The sequence below is a fragment of the Littorina saxatilis genome, unplaced genomic scaffold (genome assembly GCF_037325665.1).
Source record: "Littorina saxatilis isolate snail1 unplaced genomic scaffold, US_GU_Lsax_2.0 scaffold_2876, whole genome shotgun sequence".
Taxonomy (NCBI): domain Eukaryota; kingdom Metazoa; phylum Mollusca; class Gastropoda; order Littorinimorpha; family Littorinidae; genus Littorina; species Littorina saxatilis.
Genome location: NW_027127873.1, coordinates 1 through 12,484, shown reverse-complemented (window position 1 = coordinate 12,484; position 12,484 = coordinate 1). Strand labels below are relative to the sequence as shown.

Below are 12,484 nucleotides of genomic sequence, written 5' to 3'. Positions count from 1 at the left end.
TCCGCTCACTCTCTCTCTCTCTGTCTCTCTCTCTTTCTCTCTCTCTCTCTCTCTCTCTCTCTCTCTCTCTCTCTCTCTCTCTCTCTCTCTCTCTCTCTCTCTCTCGTCGTCATGTGACCTCAGAAACAACCTCAGACAAACCAGAAGAACTGTGTTATTCTGACAGCCTTACAGCGGAAATGTTAGGGTATTATGACAAGAACGGCGTATTTTCATCAAAGCTTTTTAATGAACACAGTTTTGATCGATATCGGACGTGGGGTAACTTTGGTAAGATCGATGTGGAGAGGGGGAAGGGAAGTAACTGGTGTTGTGCACGCTAACGTTTTGGCTTCCGGTTGTTTCCCTTGCAATCGTGAACTACACTCATAACTTACTGGTTTATCTTCATAACAGCACATGCATTTAAATGTAATTTTGCTCAGATAGTAATAACTCTTTTGTTATTTCTGTTTTGCTTTCTTGTGTGTGTTAGTTTGTTTATGTGCGTGCCCGGTCTTTATAATGTATGTTTTCATTGTTCGTTTGATTTTTCGTGTTTTTGTGTGTTGATTTAAAAAAACTAAAACAAATCTAAAGGTTGCGAAACTGTGTGTGTGTGTGTGTGTGTATGTATGTGTGTGTGCGTGCATGCGTGCGTGCGTGTGTATGTGTGTGCTATTCGCCTAAATGCTTGCGGTGTGCTGAGACACATGTAAGAAACCAAAAGAAAAAAGGACTTTACTTTGGCAAAAAGAGCATATGCTGCTTATTTTTGTACATAACTGCTATAACTGTATTTTTTCCGAACACTTACATGTAAAAAACATAGAGATATATCTTACCATTTCACTAAGACAGCCAAAATAACGGTCAAATTATTGACGATGAATAACGCATAATAAGGGGAGATCATGATGACGTACATGTCTATGGTTGCACAGTTGCCGCCCTTGGTTCGAAAACCCGGGGAACAGGATCAGGAATATTTAGTCGCTGGAACCTATAAGGTTATACGGCGACTTATCAGATGATAATGTTTCGAACTTATCTTTTAAAAATTAAGTAAACAAATCTATGGAATATTTTGGAGTTCCATTGTGATTGGTTAAACAGATCTATCTATCTTCTTATTATTTTATCTACTGTGTTTACATTTGAAAACAGATCTTTTCCGACGCCCCCCACTAAATTCATTTAAAAAAGAAACAAGACCTATAGGCTCTCGAAAATTTGATTTTCATAAGCACATTCCCCCCCTCTTCGTTCACAAAAAAATCCGCAGGCGCTAGCTCTTACGGTTAGGACGCCGCTTTCGTGAAACGTTTTGGGGAAATCAAGCTGCTTGCCGTCAGGGGCCAGATATTGTTTTGCCAATTTTTTTTTAGTGTACCCCTTCAATAGCATGATACTGTCTTAAAAGGATTTTGAAATCGCTTGAGCCGTTTAGCCGCCGAATTAAATTAAAGAAATAGCTATTTGGACTTTTTCACATTTTAAAGCTGGTTTTTTTCTTCTACCGTCTGCACGACCAACCCACAATCCGATGTACCTTTCGGCTCCACGTAAAAACAAAATTAACAAACAAACAAACCAACAACAACAAAAACCAAGCAAAACAAATACACCCGCATTTCGGAACTGCGCGGCGTCGGTATGGCGCATTGACAGTGGCGATGGTGTAACCTAGAATTTAAATGCACCGGCGCGTAGTCTCCGCGGCGTATGTCCGCGCAGGTGGGATCGCGCAAGCGACGGTGAATGCATGCGCGGCGCACCATAAATGTTTACTGGGCACAAACTAATTTTATATTACAAGATGGTATTTGGCAAATGTCCTCATTACTTATCACAACTTTTGCCACCTTTAACTTCTGATGTTAACCCCTATCACCGAAGAAGACCATCAGAAAGAAGAGTTCCCACTTGCAAAACTGAATTATACCGTCGATCTTTTATACCATCTACCACTGTCCTTTGGAACAACTTGCCAGACAACATCAAAACAACTAACTCAATCAGCGAATTCAAACACTATCTAACTATTCCTGATTATAACGTACCTGCCTATTACTACTGTGGTAAACGACTGGAAGAGATTCATCACTGCAGAATGCGCCTAAACATGAGTAACTTGAATTCTGACCTGTGCAAACGCCACTTACAGGAAAATCCAAAAACCATGATGTCAAGAACATGATGAATTTGTTAAACTGTGTAATCTAAATATGGTAAAAAGTATGATTTGAATGTTGTGTTTATAAGAGAATGTACCTTGAGACAGCAGTTTTTTCATGTATGATACTGCACAGTAAATATATTGTTGAATTGAAATAGCATGATTTGTATGCACATGTACAGAGGGAACATTGTATAATTATATACCTGAGTGTGTGAAGTATTGCTTATGTGATTGTAGATAGTGTCCTGAGCCAGCTATGCATTTTTTTCTTCTTAATACATTAACTCGAAGTATTACGATATATGTTTAATGTTAATGCCGTCATGTACTTAATATGTGTTTATAGTATCATGATTATGCAACAAACACAAAAAAAGAAGAAGAAACAAAAAAAGCAAAAAAAGCATCAAGCAAAACCTGCAAAATGTTGAAACAGAAGCAATGCAAAGAACCTAATAACATTTATTTAGAAGTAAACCACAATAACACTTACAGTGATAACAACGGTGACGTTAACGGATACAAGGATACTACTTGTGCAAATGATGATGATGATGATGATGATGATGATGATGATGATGATGATGATGAAGATGGCAAAAATGCACATATTACGATGAAAATGTAACGAAAATGCTACAAACATAATTATGCAGTAACTGTAATATACACAACGATATACTACTTGTGGAAATGATGATGATGATGATGATAACGATGACGATGATGATGACGATGACAATGATGATGATAGCAAAAATGCACATAACATGATGAAAATGTAACAAAAATGCTACAAACATATACAGTAACTGTAATATACACAATACTACTACTTGTGCAAATGATGATGATGGTGATGGTGATGGTGATGATGATGATGATGATGATGATGATGATGATGATAGCAAAAATGCACATAATATTATGAAAATGTAACGAAAATGCTACAAACATATACAGTTATATACATAGTGGTCTGCCAGTCTCCTTCACTACCATCATTTAAGATTAAACTGAAGATTCACCTGTACAAATCTGCCTTTTACTAAAATGAACAAAGTAATTAGGACATTGAAGCTGTGGTGTAATGCGTGCATGTGACTTGTGAGTGAATGTGCTGAATGATAAGTTTGCTTGTTGACTGGTTGTTTTTAAACCTTCTAGAGGATCATATGTATCTGGTGGTTGTTTATAAAATGTTAACTATTAGTATTAATGCCTGTATTGTATGATGAATAGAATTCGATGTTTTAATGTGTATTGGGTTTAAAAGTCCTAATGTAGTATTATAATACAGTATGCCTGTTGTTAGTTGTTTAATTTGTTGCCCCACAGTCTATGTTACATCTTCGTTCTGTTTTAGATCTGTACGCTAATATGTGGTTTAAACAAAAATTACAAGTGGTTTTGATAATAAAGACAGTATAGAAATCGGCCTATAATTTTAGGGGTCTTTTTTTTCGCCAGATTTAAACAGAGGACTGATTTTAGCCTGCTTGAGGGCTATTGGAAAAATATTTTTTGTCTAAAGCGAGATTATATATGTAGGTGAGGGATTCGGAAATTACCGGGGCTGATAATTTAAGAATCCTGCATGCCATTAAGCCCGTCTACCCCCCCGGGTACCCGTTTGCTTTAAATGAGTGAGTGCGTGAAATACTTCAGGCACCGCAAGTGGAGGAATATTTAACTCAGTTAAAATCTGTTTTGATTTACAGAAGTCTTCTAAAATGTTATTTATTTAAGGTTGTTTTATTGTTAATAATAACATTTTCAGCTATGTTGGAAAAATGTGTGTTTAAATCATCATGCAGGTGATATGTTCTTTAGGCAACTTGAAGTAGATGCAGACGTTTTATTTTTAAGTTCATTTATTGCTTTCCAAATATTCTTTGAATTTTGTTTTGAAGAAGCAAGATCTTGAAAATACGTGTTTTTTTTAACCGTTTCAGTGAATTAACTTTATTTCTCTGTTCTCTATACTCCTCTTCTTTACCGATTGACTGCAGAAAATCACGATTATCAATGGCATTTTGTAATTCATCATCAAGCCATTTAGGTTTTACTATGTGTTTGACTCTTTACTCTCCATGGAGCATGTCGATCGTAACTTTCAGTGAAGGCATTTAGCCAGTGCGTTAGGGCAACATCAGGATTCGTATAATTATAAACCTAAGAGAGAGGAATTACAGAGGTCAGGGAGAAATGTGTCTTCATTGAATTGAGAAAAGGATCTGTATTTAATTGTCTTGTGACCAGCTTTAGGAATGTGTACACCCTTTATCGACCACGTTAAACATATAGGAAAGTGATCGCTGCAACCACTGGCTGGAACACAACATTCAACAATGTCACGGTGATCAGTCACATAAATATGATCTATCAGAGTGCTGGTGGTTGCTGTGACTCTCGTAGGCATGCTTAATAATTATCTGTTTGCGATTATCTAGCCACATTTTATTCTGTTTCAACAAATTAATAATAACGTCTCCTAATAATATTATTTCCTTTGATTCTAGCAAAACAGCATCTAACATATGTGTCAAATTATCTGACCTGCTTGCTCGCTCTGCAGGATTTCTATAACAGGAACCTATAAGGAGTGGGGGTGGTCTTTTTAATTTAACTTATATCCATACGGATTCCACAAACTGCTCAAGGTGTGTTAATCGTGTATAGCTAACAGATTCACTTATATACAGAAGCAACCCAGTTTCTTTACTTTGCTGTGGGTCTCTGCGTAATACACTGTGGCCCGGAATAGCAACATCAGCATCTGAGTTCTGATGAGATAATCTTGACTCTGAGAACCCCCAAAAGGTGACAATTGGAACCCGAATTTAAAACCATAGAAAATATGTCATCTATTTTATTAATCGCATGGTTAATATTTAGGTGTCCCACGCGAAGACCCTCGTTTGTTGGCCATGAATTCGGACAACTACTCGTTATGTAGGAAAGGGTGGCCGAGTGGTAATGTGCACTTGCCTCGGAAGCGAGAGGTTGCGAGTTCGACCCTGGGTCGGAGCGTAAGCAATTTTCTTCCGCCTTTCCTAGCTCAGGTGGTGGGTTCAAGTGCTAGTCTTTCGGATGAGACGAAAAACCGAGGTCCCTTCGTGTACATTACATTGGGGTGTGCACGTTAAAGATCTCACGATTGACAAAAGGGTCTTTACTGGCAAAAATGTATAGGTATAGATAAAAAAAAAGTCCACCAAATACCCGTGTGACTTGGAATAATAGGCTGTGAAAAGTAAATATTCGCCGTAATGGCTTGAGATTTACTGGCCGATGTGAATGCCTGATATATTGTGTAAAAAATTCCATCTCACACGGCAGAAATTAATATGTAAAGCCTTAGAGAACGTCAAGCGCTATATAAATCTCCCATATAAATACATAAATATGAAATTGAGACAGTGTTCTGAATCTCAAGCGTTAACAATCTAATAAAATTGCTGAATAAGTATAAATCAAGGCGTACTTAAAAACGACAATAGCAAATAAGAAAAGGGAATTAAAAAACACAAAAGCGAAGGTATAATGAATATGGTACAGGCACTATACGTTCAGTGCAGAAATAAAGATGACAAACTCAATGAACGGCAGTAAGGAAGCAAGGAAGCAAGTAGATAAGTAAGTAGATAAGTAAGTAGATAAGTAAGTAACCTAATAAACAAACAACACACAATGAGCGAGTAATAAGCACAATCACCGCGGCTGACCGAGGATAGTCGTATTGTCAGTTGAATATTGTTTCAAACAATGAAACACTGAAAACACTAAAAACACGAGTTTCCTCGCAAGATAATGACACAGTTGTGGCCGAATCAGTATAGCATATAAGACCAGCACACATTTATCGGTAACCTGAATCCGATAAGTCACTTTGGTAGAAGAAACAGTCAGAGATATCTAGATCTTACTTCTCAAATTTGCACACAAGCAGAAAAAGAGGTTTCACACTTGCACTAAATGCAAACATCCAGTCTTTGGTTTCTATTTGTGTCTTGTCGAGTTCGGAAGTCGCCAGAAAAGCACTTGTAGTTTTAACACTACACACACAATACTGTCAGTGTCAACTTTACTCTATTGCCCCTTTTGACTAGGCGCACACTATAAAGCTGCAATAAAAGGCACGAAACTAAATTATTTAGATATTATGGAATCTCTCAGATAGACAATGGCCATGAACATATACATTCACACATCCGAACAATGGTATTGGTACTGGTACTGGTAGGCAGCCTCTTGGAGTTTCACCCTCTCACTGCAAGTGCAACGCACGCACACACATACCGAGAGAGAGAGAGAGAGAGAGAGAGAGAGAGAGAGAGAGAGAGAGAGAGAGAGAGAGAGAGAGAGAGAGAGAGAGAGAGAGAGAGAGAGAGAGAGAGAGAGAGAGAGAGAGAGAGAGAGAGAGAGAGAGAGAAACAGACAGTCAGATAAGACCCATCACGGGCCTCATATTCAAAACCCTATAAACTATTAAAACTAAGAGAAAAGAATATATGCAAGAACTATCAAGTAATTCCTTTTCTCTTGATCCAGTTTCAGCCAAGTTCACTCCATTCATACTGGGCTGGTCAAAACAAAAAGTGTGTACTCAGACACTTGAGTGACACTTTGACATCATCAAATAATGTCATCAGGGGTAGTCTAGCCAAATCTAAAATATCCCAGACACTAAATTGTGGCCTCTAATCCAACTCTGATATCGATCATTGCTTTGTGAGGTCACGGACATGTTTCCCCATGTACACCTATAGCTCAGTGGATATTTACAGTATTGACATTTGACGAATCTCCAAAGGTTTGAAGGAAATGCGTTAGCGAGTTACTCAAATGTACTTTTATTTTTGTTGGTCTCATTACCCGCTAAAACGGCTCCAAAGACTGCCTTTTATGCCTGCTGAGAGGATTGACACCTACACCGCTCAGCATGCCATAGAGTCCATGTTAGACAAGATATGTGAACAAAACTGACTGTTTTGGATGCAGATTTGATTGTTCTGTCTTGTGACATGCTAAACATGTTTTGTTTTAGCAGTTCTGGGTTTTATTTTCAATTTTCACGTGGGAACCTTGATTTTGCGAATTTGATTTTGGGGTGTGTCTGTGTCTGTGTTCCACTGTATCGACACTACGTCATGTAAACTCAATCTGTTTTCTGAATAAGTTAGGGGAATAAACGCCCTTTCCAGTCATTTAATTGGTTTTACGATAAATGGTCTCATCAGAGACGGGCGCAGTGGCGTGGTGGTAAGACGTTGGCCTCCTAATCGGGAGGTCGTGAGGTCGAATCCCGGTCGCTGCCGCCTGGTGGGTTAAGAGTGGAGATTTTTCCGATCTCCCAGGTCAACTTATGTGCAGACCTGCTAGTGACTTAACCCCCTTCGTGTGTACACGCAAGCACAAGACCAAGTGCGCACGGAAAAGATCCTGTATTCCATGTCAGAGTTCGGTGGGTTATGGAAACACGAACATACCCAGCATGCCTACTCAACGAAAGCGGAGTGAAGCTGACTATGCTCTCAGAGCATAGTTTGGGGAACCCAAATGGGCAAAAGAGCTCACTCGTAACCAGAACATTCTGGAACGATGAAGAAGAAGAAGGTCTCATCAGAAAGATCTGCCCTCAAACGCATCTGTATAGCTTTTGTATGACGAGTAGTGTAGAGGTGGCCACAGTGCGGCCTCAAATTTGCCTATACGCTAGATAAGACGTCATCAAAGGCATGTATCAAACAACTGAAAGAAAACTTGTCTGTGGATATTATCTGGAAATAGAAGTATATTCACATGCAAAGATTCATAAACAACTGTCGGATAGTTGTTTCGGAAATTCTGTGTACGCAAAAGCACACACATACATGCACCATGATCTCGTCTCACGTTTTAGACTATCCAAAAACATCTATTCAGTTATTTACGATTTGTCAAAAAAAAGAGGCGGAAGAAGTTTAACAAACTTTAAAAAGAGATAATTACATAAAGCGGGTCCTCTTCTTTTTTTTAGTAACTACGAACAAAATCTTGACGAAAACTTAGGTCCATCACCAGTCGTTATTAGGTGAGGTTCTGACTTGGTAGAAGAATGTTCTATTGATCCCAAGACCATTTTTGCTGTGGATGTTCACTCAGCGTCACTCAACATTTTCCTGGTCCTTGTCCCGCACGGCATCTGAAATAAAACACAAATAGTCGTAAGACCAAACCAAAATATATGTTGGTTTAAGGTAACCCGACCGACTTTAGACACAGCCATCGTCGAACGCTGAAGAAGAAGAAACCCGACCGACCCTTTTTATTCCCGCCGACCCTAAAACGTTTTATTCCATTTCTCAAAAAAAACAAAAAAACTGTTGGCACATTTTGCAAACCATACCGATACTAAGGGAAGTAACCTCCTTTAAAATCGACCAAATAAAATAATAACAAATTTAAAAAAGCCGACCTACCGACCCTATCTTTTTTGGTCACGTTACCCTATATATATAAATTTTTGTTTGGCCTGATGATGAAATGATCATGTGTGCTCGTTGACACATTTAACGACGGCCTCGGTTTGTGGGCATTTCCGCGAGATCTACAAAGACACACACTGACATAGACAGACAGTTAGACAATCAATGCACATACAGACAAATATCCTTTACATTGTAAACTATGTAGGCAGGATATACTGTCCTTTGACATGCTACCAAATGTACCGTTATACCCTGGAGTCAATGTACACGTTGAAGCACGCAGAAAACACAAACAAAACATATAAATGGCAATTCCGTTAGAGGTCATGACATAAATGATGACAAATAATGATTCTAAGATTAAAACCTTGGTTAATTTGGCCGATGTTTGATGTTTTTTTCAACACAATGGAAACGTATTAGCGGTACACTTTGATAAGATAAGTCTATTAATGTTTTTCTGTCTGTGCACTTACAAGACCGCTGGGTCGAAATATCTGTGAAGGTAACGTTTTGTTTTGTCAATAATAACGGTCCAACAACAAACCTTTCTTGTTTTGTGATTCTGAGCGGTACACTTGTTTGACATCCGTCGTCTCTGGAGAATCTACCACAGGGTGAAGGTAGTCATCGTCTGAAAAAAACCAAAGGATATTTTTTTCCAAAAGATACTGTGTCTGAATGAGTCCAAGATCAATTCAGGACAATCAAGGTAGCCGCAGCCAACCAACCAGGCTACCATCACCAACAGCATACACACACACACACACACACACACACACACACACACACACACACACACAAACACACATACGCACAAGCACACATATATACACACACACACACAAACACACACATACTCACACACGCATCAACATACACACTCACACGCACAAACACATACACATACACACACACACACACACACACACACACACACCCCTACTTTACAATTCCGAGTCTTACGCAACACATTCCGCCATATTAATTTACGAAATAAAAGAAATCAAACCAAACCAAACAGGGTTTTTTGTAAATTCAAAACCTTTTATGACATGCAGCAACAGGAAGCAACATACTAATTACATCGGAAACGCAATCCAGGCGACAAATACAGAAGATAGTGCCTTACCTTCCAATCCGCTACGGTGCATTCTCCTGTATGTGTGATCTACGACATTGACTGCACAGATAACAAGTCGCGTAAGGCGAAAATACAATATTTAGTCAAGTAGCTGTCGAACTCACAGAATGAAACTGAACGCAACGCAACGCAGCAAGACCGTATACTCGTAGCATCGTCACTCCACCGCCCGTGGCAAAGGCAGTGCACGTGGAATTGACAAGAAGAGCGGGGTATTCGTTGCGCTAAGAAGGATAGCACGCTTTTCTGTACCTCTCTTCGTTTTAACTTTCTGAGCGTGTTTTTAATCCAAACATATCATATCTATATATTTTTGGAATCAGGAACCGACAAGGAATAAGATGAAAGTGTTTTTGAATTGATTTCGAAAAAAAAATTTTGATAATAATTTTTATATATTTAATTTTCAGAGCTTGTTTTTAATCCGAATATAACATATTTATATGTTTTTGGAATCAGCAAATGATGGAAAATAAGATAAACGTAAATTTGGATCGTTTTATAAATTTTTATTTTTTTTTACAATTTTCAGATTTTTAATGACCAAAGTCATTAATTAATTTTTAAGCCACCAAGCTGAAATGCAATACCGAACCCCGGGCTTCGTCGAAGATTACTTGACCAAAATTTCAACCAATTTGGTTGAAAAATGAGGGCGTGACAGTGCCGCCTCAACTTTCACGAAAAGCCGGATTTGACGTCATCAAAGACATTTATCAAAAAAATGAAAAAAACGTTCGGGGATTTCATACCCAGGAACTCTCATGTCAAATTTCATAAAGATCGGTCCAGTAGTTTAGTCTGAATCGCTCTACACACACACACACACACACACGCACATACACCACGACCCTCGTTTCGATTCCCCCTCGATGTTAAAATATTTAGTCAAAACTTGACTAAATATAAAAAGAAACGGGTTCAGGTTTACAGTGTCCTATGAAGAGTAGACCTGCCCCAACAGCTGTCCTAGGCAATATCAGCTCCTACAAACTCAGAACAGACTTACAGAGTTATCCTCTGCCGATGGTCGTGGGTCCGTGTGGATCCAGGAGGGTGTTTAATTACAAATCTCTTAAACCAGTTGGAATATTTTAATGAGCTTTTAAGAATGCCTCAGACACCTAAAAAAAAGCTCTTATGTCCTAAAAGATCATTACATTTCAGCGAGAAGTAATTAAAAAAACAAAGGTCAAACAAACGGAAGACATCGTGGGGCCGTGCGGACCCATGTTTCTCAAAGAAGGAAAAATATGCATCCCCTTCCGTAGACGCCTTGGGGCAGTGCGGACCCACGACGTCTACAGAAGGGTATGCACGTTTTGCCTTCTTTGAGAAGCATGGGTCCACACGGCCCCACGACGTCTTCCGTGTGTAGTTGATAACCCGGCTTGGCGAAGGTTATATATCTTCCCTCCCGTGGATACCACCGTGTGAATCACCTCAAAACCGTCAGGCTGTCCACATAGAATAAGAGCATCTTACGTCTTGGAACACTTCCACAATTCAACAGTCTGGCTGCTTTGTTGTACAGCTCCATGTTTTGCCTGAATCCATTCCGTTACTGACACCTGTTTAAATCTTCGGGGTTAGGTCTTGTGGAAACTCGTACGGAACCTACATACGTGACGTTGAGGTTTTCTCGAAAGTTATTGAAGCTGGAGTTTGAAACATTACAGTCGAACCTATACCTATATATAAAAACATCGCTTATTCAAAACATCGACACATTGCTTACAAGAATGTCTGTTTTTATTTCCCTGCCAAATGCGTTCTTTCTTCCACTTAAAATTATCCGGATGAGAGAAACTCCGCTATAAGAAGGCACCGCTTATTACAAAGGAGTTTTTATCTCCCTTGACACAACGTCCTTGGATATATAGCAAAGGACTACTCGAATTCAGATTTATAATTGTTGCAATGCTCGCACCGGATGTGATCCAGACTGACTGGAACGGCTAGACAGGCACCTGAATCGAAGTTTGGTGTGTTCAAATGTCTCCTTTGTAGACTGTTAATTGACTGTGCAGAATAATTGTAACAGTTGAACTTTAAGTTGTGAGTGTTTGCTTCAAGTGCCTGTTATTTGTGTTTTGCATTCTCATCCGCAGTCATCATGGCGGCACCGCAAAGTGCAATTACTTTTCTCTCAAGAGTGTGAGGAGCAGGGTGACGGAGAAAGGAAGGGGGGGGGGGGGGGGGGGGGGGTGCTTCGCTGACTGCTTATGCATACACGAACATTCCAGAGTACCTGCCTTCCCAATGCGTGCATTTTCGGGTTAGTGTGTACGTGTCCGTGCGTGCATTTGTGGACCTGTGTCTGTGTGCGTGTGCGGAGGGGTTGGTTTCGCCATGTTGGTTACTTATGCATGCATTCCAAAGTATGGACTGGCGTATGTGTACTTGGGCATAAATGTGTGCTTGTTTGATTCTGTGTGCCAGTAGTACATTTAGTTTGTATAGTCTCCTATCGTGTAACGTCTAATATCTCCTAATTTATATATACATCTGGTAAGATAGCCAGTATAGGTACAAGCTAGGTAAAGCTGTACATCAACACTCTTTGTTTTACACGAGCAACTCAGCCTCTTGCTCGATATTTTAAAGTTGTTTCTTTGTTTGTGGTAACTTAATTTGTTGCTGTTTTTGATACTACTCAATTGTCTAAGTCTAGAAGTGACTGAAAGACGATAAGGCATATTGTTT

General features: G+C 39.3%; 1 long non-coding RNA gene across 1 annotated transcript; it reads right to left on the bottom strand.

Annotated features, from left to right (window-relative positions):
- Nucleotides 1–4,877: 4,877 nt before the first annotated feature.
- LOC138956227 (uncharacterized) lies at nucleotides 4,878–9,292 on the bottom strand. Its single transcript, XR_011452558.1, has 2 exons — nucleotides 9,182–9,292; nucleotides 4,878–8,348 (listed from the first exon to the last, which is right to left on the bottom strand). It is a non-coding gene; the product is annotated as an uncharacterized lncRNA (long non-coding RNA).
- Between the last annotated feature and the right edge of the window lie 3,192 nt (nucleotides 9,293–12,484).